This window comes from Lissotriton vulgaris, chromosome 7 (assembly GCF_964263255.1).
Source record: "Lissotriton vulgaris chromosome 7, aLisVul1.2, whole genome shotgun sequence".
Classification (NCBI taxonomy): Eukaryota; Metazoa; Chordata; class Amphibia; order Caudata; family Salamandridae; genus Lissotriton; species Lissotriton vulgaris.
This window is the reverse complement of record NC_141695.1, coordinates 942,654,790-942,662,442: the sequence shown is the minus strand read 5'-3', so window position 1 is coordinate 942,662,442 and position 7,653 is coordinate 942,654,790. Positions and strand designations below refer to the sequence as shown.

Genomic DNA, 7,653 nt, shown 5'->3' with positions numbered 1-7,653 from the left:
TCTCCCATGCCGGACTTTCCCCAGGCCAGGGGCTGGTGTGACCCTGGAACTGGTTCTAGCCGGCAGATGCGTAGTGAGCACCGGGGTGCCACTCTGCAGTCACCTTCCTGTAAAGCCCTGCCTACCCAGGATACACAAATCCCTGTCTGGGATGGTGCTAGCACCGCCCCTGACAGGAAACCCTTTGTCCAAGCTCCCCTCGCTGGAAGAACTCCCAGCTGCAGGGGGTCAGACTCGTGTCTGTGGTGGCAGCATCCATTTTGTGATGCTGAGGCTTGAGTTAACTTTAACCGGGGTTCACAGTTACATACATGTCGTGTCCCTCTAGAAGGGTGGAATGCTAACCCCGTCGCCAGAATTGGCGAGGGGTTAGTATTCCAATTCGTATGACACCTTACTCGACATGTTTTGATAAAGCGATACCAGAGATAGCATTTAACCGCGAGGATTATAATGAACTTAAGTGTATATGGTATGCGTTATCATGGAACAGCTATTAGGACTTGGTTCCGCAAGCTGCAAACGGGCTCAGCTCATGCCAGAGCACCATTTCACACGATTCCAAGCACTCTGCCTTCAGGATTGTCAAGGCCTGCCATAGGAGTGACTGATAGGAATCTGTGTGTCCATTTTTAGGGTTAGATATAGGTATACTATATCTAAAGCAAAGGGTGATTACACCACCTTGCCCCAGCTGTCGTGCAGCCAGTTGTGTCAGATTTAGATGGCCATCCAGGGGTGGCATAATACATGCTTCAGCCCCTGGTAGGCCCTGGGTACACCTATGCCCTGAGTTACAGGGTGTGATAAGGTGGCCCAGTACCAATTGGAAATGTACCTACGGTACATGGAATCCATTTTAGAGAGAGAGCAGTAGGCCTGGGGTCCTGATCGGCAGGGTCCCAGGCCAACTAAGTCGGAAAACCAGCAAAACACCAGGCAAAAAGTTGGGGGCAACCATAGTCAGGTATCCACCTTCCTACAGCGACCGGAATACTTTTCACATGTCTATAAAATAGTTGTTAAAACCTTTTAGTATTATTCTTTAAAAATAGTCTCTCCCATGTGCAGACTGTATATGTACAATGCTATTCACATTAATTCAGACTGACTGCTTGGCATTTAATATATGTTCTACAAATCTGTGAGAATTCCTTCTTATTGACAAATGTGTTAACACCTCTCCCCTCCCCCCTCCTTTGTTGCTTCTGAAATTCCCTGTAACCTACGTAAGATTTAGCCTGTATACTCAGTCCTCATGGTTTGCTTTCAACTGACCTAGGTTGGACCTTTTATGAACTAGCCCAAATTACCTAGCAAACAGGACCTTGTTGTCGGCAACATTTGTATAATAATGTTTTTTTAAATTGTGACTATTGTGGCTCGGCTGAGCTTTACCATAGTTCATGTTTTTAATTGTATGTTTTATATGTTTTTCTTTGTAAACACAGCCCTGAAGAAGTCCCGTCTTGGGACGAAACGCGTCGGCTGTTCTTTTTCTACTATTGAAAAATAAAGAATCAAACACACAAGACCTCTGGACCTTACCATTTGTTTCTTGATATAAACATTGTTACTTTTGAAGAATTCCAATTTATGGTGCACCTGTGCTTTTTTTCGTTACTGATAGAAAGGGTTCATGGAGGGGAATCAAAAAGGTTTTCTGTTCATTTCATACAAACAGCAGCAAAGCCAAGAAAGTTAACCCTGATTAAGGTGGTTGATACATTGAAAAGGGTGTTAATCTTGCACCACAAAACAGTACTTATTCAGTTTAGTACTTTAGAAGCACTACCGAGGAGCACAGCTGAGCGGCGGGGTATTCCGTGCCTTTTTAGGTTGAGCCTGGGCAGCGCATGCGCTGCTCTGCGAGCCATGCTGTATTAGAGTATGTACTTGAAGCCCTGCCCAGTCTCTCCTGATATTTGTCATTGGCTTGTGTCATTGTCCTTCGTAAATAATGGCTTCTGATTCGTTATTAGGCTTGTTAGTCCCTCCTTAGTCCCGCCTTGTCTTCATTTGTAACCTCCCATGAGGACTGGCACTTTTACTTCGGTTGTTACACAGTACGTCTTTTTTAGTCTGTAAGCACTATTTTCTTTAATGAGTTTCTCTTACTGCAGGAGTGACCACTGGCTTGTTTATTCAACTCGTAGCAAACAGGGAGCTCTTCAGGGGCCATGGAAGACAGAAGGGGGCAACTCAGTGATGCCTTCAAGCATTTGGAATGCAATAGGTCTCAAACTTGAGAGAGTAGAAGCTATTGGCATTGTAAATGACAATGCCTTTCATTTATGTTTTAAAAAATCAAAACATAAATAAAAGGCATTGCCATTTACAGTGCCAATAGCTCAAACTTGTGTAAATTTGAGACCAATTGCATTGCAGATGCTTGCTAAAACAGGGGCAGAGAGGTACTTGAATCATGAAACTTGTATCGCCATCTGTAAGCCACCTGCATGACGTTTTCATGAAGTGCGTACAGATGCATGCTGTTCTTATTGATCGGATGTGCATACAACCAAATGTGCCTGCTTTGGTATCACAATCCATGTGACTGCCCCATATAAATTCCAGCAACCCTCACCCCTTTCTATACAAGGGATGGGATGCATTAAGCTAAAAAGGATGCAGAGGTACTAAATCGTGCCAGCAGTCACTTTACCGAATTGTGCAATAACCTTGAAGGCACAACGCCCTAGGGTCTCCATCCATAGCTAAATCAGACCTGTAGATCACTTCCCCTGCCTAATCACGAAAGCTCCACCACATGTTATAATCACACTCTTCAAGTTCAAAAACATCTTACCATTTATAAACCCTAATCCTACTGGACTGCAAGATAATTTTAAACTGACCATGCTTCATATCAGTGGTGAACGGAAGTCAATGAATGCACACTGACCCACATTGCCAGCCGTCCATGTAAAAGAAAAGCATGATTTGCGAAACCAGCTCTGCCAAGTACCACGCATCAGGTGTTAGACTAACGCATTTCAGTGTGGTGATCCGCTTCACCCCACTAAAAAGCAAAGTCACGCATTATAGTGCCCCCTCAACTGTTAAGCCGGAGTGTTGCTATATAATAATGTTCCGTTATACAAGCTTAAGTGGCAGCATGCAGTGCACGCTGTTCCAGGTAGGCTTGTGGGCTCTGGCTCAGGTGCAAGAGCTGCACAGTTGTACAATGTAACTCTTAGGACATGCGCTCAGCATTAGGGTTCAATGACTTCAGGATGTCGAAGTCTGTGCCTGCCCAGCCCAATGGCCACTATGACGGTGTATTGTTTGAGGCATGCACCTTGAACGGGCGGCATTTCGCAAAGCTTTCATGGGCTGCTGCCTGCACTAAGGGCTGCTGGGGCAATGGCAGCATAGATGGCCCCTTGCACCACGTGCCGGGTTCCCAGCGATGGACCCGAACCAACCGGCGGCTCATGTACCTGCTGGCACACTGACACACTGATGCAGCTGGCACTATGGGAAAGAGCTCGTAGCTGCAGTGCACGCATGCGGTATCACGCAACTGGACCCGACCACGCTGGCCATGCCTGAGACATATGCATGTGTGCTCAGGTCCCGGCTGAGCCAGAATCAAGTGGCGTGAGGAATCATTGCCACCCTCGAAAGAAGTAAGTGTGTCCAAGTTCAGTATAGTATTTGCTTATGACACGAAGGCTAGACTCCATTCAGTGGAGCATCTATAAGGTGATCTGCCCTCAGCAGCATTTCATCTATGGCTAAAGAACTTGCAGTTCCTCCTTGTGGCTGCAGAGCAATGCATCAAAAACAGAGGAATACCTGCCCAATACTTTCAGACAAGGCCCTAATAAAAGGTCCTTCTAATGATCCATACACCGGAGCAAACAAGGGCTGAATCAAATGATCACATCAAGTAATACAAAATATATATTAATTTTATTATAGGAAAAATTTTCATCAATTCATAAACAAACATGATAAATATCAGACCACGCCATAGTTTAAAAAAGACATAAATCAATAAATCAAGTCCTAGACCCCAAATTCATACATCACAATCATAACATCATACATTCCAAATTTCAACATAACTCATACATCAATCAAACTAGTCACGTCACACATGATATCCAAAATGTATATAGCAGCCACAAGATGATTAGATGACAGAACGGAAACAGATCATCAAGGGGGTAGAGGTAGAAACAATCCAGCTGCCCCCACACAAACAACGCCAACGCGCATTTCGCTGTGTTGCCCCAGCCGGGGCTACACCTTCATCAGGGCGGAGATGTACAGTAATGTGTGGGACAATACACCCGTAATGTAAAGGGCGCCGAGCGCAGTGGGTTTTTCTGAGAACAGGGGATGTATAAGTGCCCCAGCAATTAATGCTTCACAGTAAAGCTCAATAATGCAATCCTCGTAGGTCTTTTTTCAACAAATGCGCAAGGTTCCTACCTCACAGCCACAGGTGGAGAACAGAACAATATATCCCCTGCGCCGGCAGGTAGGATGACCTCTATCTCAAATTATCAAGGCCCCCATCACCTGGATGGTGTTTTTGTCGATCGTAGGTTTGAAGAAAGTTTCGCCGGCATAGATCAAGCCGGGGGTCTCGGAAACGCCAGACGTCCCGGGAGGAGGCATCGTTTTTTTAGCCGCGGTGCAGAGCAATGCATGCCATAGTAAGCCCCTGGTGGACCTCAGCTCACGGACAAGCTGCACATGAAGCCTGCTATCGTTGTCAACAACTTCCACACTCCCTGGTCAAAGGCACTCTGCAGAGGCAGAAACATGCCATGGAATGATTTGTATAAATTGCCAAGCAGACATTCCACTTTACATCATATTCAAAAAGAAGGAATTTCTTTTTTACAAGAACAGTAGCCCTTTAGGAGCGCAGTTTCTATGTGACAATGTTCAACCTGTGTACCTGGAGCCATACTTTTTACAAACACACAGTAATCATAGCTCATGATTGTAAGAAATATGTAAAAACAGGGACAACATCCACAAATGAAGAAATTTAACTCATGCCTTGAAGCCCACTTGACATACAATGACACAGATTTGTGGTATTAGTAATAATTACGTTTGTTTTTCTACAGTGCTCGAGGTGTCACCGTCACTGGAGCTCCGCAGCACTATAAATAACAGCACACCACCCTACACAATCAACATCAAATAAAAATGAAGAACGGAGACCACATCCATTCATGGGTCTTGCAGATTTCACACCAATCCTTGCAGCAGGGACTTGAGCCTACTTAGCCATATTACATGGTGCCTATTTCAGTTTAGTACCCCTTGCCCCAAGCACTGGAAGTCAAATAAAAGGTGGCATTTTCTTTTCCAAAAACCAGTAGTAGTAATAAATAACAATAAAAGAAAGCAACATAATTTTACAAAATGTAGGAATGATAAAGGTAAAAAACTATAGTTTTACATGGTAATTATTTAATGTCAAACTAGGGACTCCAACTGTTCGCACTAGTATATAATATAAGTGCAGTACACCCAGTATGATTTGTTTATGGGTGAACGACAATATTATCTGCAACAATAGTCATAAATGAGGCTGGGAGAATGGATAATCTATAGAATGAATTCATCAGAAAGGAATGGAATTTGAGAAGAAACGGGTCCACTTAGATGGGATTCGGCTCTGCCTTTAAACGATAAGCAGTAACTCAGTACCTACAAGTTATCCAACAGCAATAAAGTGCACAGAATGTTGATTTGCAAGAAAGATGAAATATTGACACAGACATTCAGTGTCACAGGATAGAAATACTGATCTGTCTTCTTAGTCAACGATTCCTGCCAAGTACCATTCCTCAGGCGTAATGCATTTCAGTGCGGTCGTTCCTCCTCTGTATTGCTTAATTCTGCTGACGAGAAAGTGCCACCCATAGTCGTTCAAATGTTTGATTTGCTCAAACACTCCATCCATCATCCCCTTTGGTATTGCTTTGTTCGCCCTAAGTTGGCAGGGTATGCCCAGATGTGGGTCCCTTGCTCGCTTTGCCACTGGTTTCATGATAGCCTGGCTGATGAAGGTTATGAACCCGAAACCGGTCCCAGGATGCTAGTTTCCGGTCCAGGGAAGACATGGCTTGGAAGTTCGGGCTGGACTCTTCCCATGAGGCACAGGGTCAGACTGATTTGCATATGGCCATGTCTGAACTGGGGTTGTGGAGTGAGCTAAAGAATGGTGATGGATTAAACCCAGATCACTTAACTGGGGGTGAGTGTTTGATTTGCTCAAACGCTCCGTTTATCATCCCCTTTGGTATCGCTTTGTTCGCCCTAAGTTGGCAGGGTATGCCCAGATGTGGGTCCCTTGCTCGCTTTGCCACTGGACTCAAGATAGCCTGGCTGATGAAGGTTATGAACCCGAAACCGGTCCCAGGATGCTAGCTTCCGGTCCAGGGAAGACATGGCTTGGCAGTTTGGGCTGGATCTTCCCATGAGGCTCAGGGTCAGACTCATTTGCATATGGCCATGTCTGAACTGGGGTGCTGGAGTGAGCTAAAGAATGGTGATGGATTACACCCAGATCACTTGACTGGGGGTGAGTGTTGATTTGCTCAAACGCTCTGTCCGTCATCCCCTTTGGTATCGCTTAGTTCAGTCCCAGGGTCAGGTCTCCTCTCTTTCGTCCAAAACCCGCCGCCACAGCAGCATCATGTCCGAAGTCCTGGCGCCGGAATTGCATGGCCTGTCCAAAGAGGACGTGGCCGGCGCATGCACCAACTGGGACCCCAGCACTAAGGATTACTTGATGGAGCAAACTATGCTTAGGATAAAAGATCCTAAGAAGTCATTAGAATTTTACACCAAAGTTTTTGGAATGACACTCTTGCAGAAATGTAATTTTTCATCTATGAAATTTTCACTTTATTTCATGGGTTATGGGGACAAAAAGGATATCCCCAGCGATACAAAAGAACAAACCGCATGGACTTTTTCCAGGAAGGCCACAATAGAACTGACTCATAATTGGGGAAGTGAAGAGAAGAGTTATCATAACGGAAGCTCTGAACCTCGAGGATTTGGGCACATTGGCATTGCATTTCAAGATGTCTACACAGCTTGTAAAAGATTTGAAGGTCTGGGAGTAACATCTGTGAAGCAACCAGATGATGGTAAAATGGAAGGACTTGCTTTTCTACAGGATCCTGGCGGTTACTGGATTTGAAATCCTCAGTCCCAACAACATGTTAAATATTATATAAAGATCTTAGCTTTTCGGTCCATGCCATCAAATGTTCCAAGAGATCGCTCCAGGAGGCTGAAAATGATCCTGTACGATAAAAACACTACTTGTTAGAAATATTGGAATTCTATATCTTGGTTGTGCTTGACATAATACTTTTAAAAAAAGGCTAACTCCGCATATCTCCCTTTTTTTTCTTTTGTGATTTTGTCATCTTTCTTGAGTGCTGTGAACATCTTGTGTAGGCCAGCCTTCTGCTGAAAAAGGTTACCTAGTGTCTATATATTGTACAACCCCAGGAACATGGCGTTACTATATTTTTCTAATGTTTTGTAGAAAAGTAACAGATATATAAAAATGCAAACATGTTTCCGAGTGGTGGTGGTGTGCACATTACTTTAAGCAGATGTGTCATTACAGCATGCATTTCACCACAGCACATCAGTCAT

The 7,653-nt window shown here is 44.4% G+C and overlaps 1 pseudogene; it reads left to right on the top strand.

The window, feature by feature from the left end:
- Positions 1-6,673: 6,673 nt before the first annotated feature.
- LOC147702784 (lactoylglutathione lyase pseudogene) lies at positions 6,674-7,223 on the top strand (annotated as a pseudogene).
- Positions 7,224-7,653: the final 430 nt, after the last annotated feature.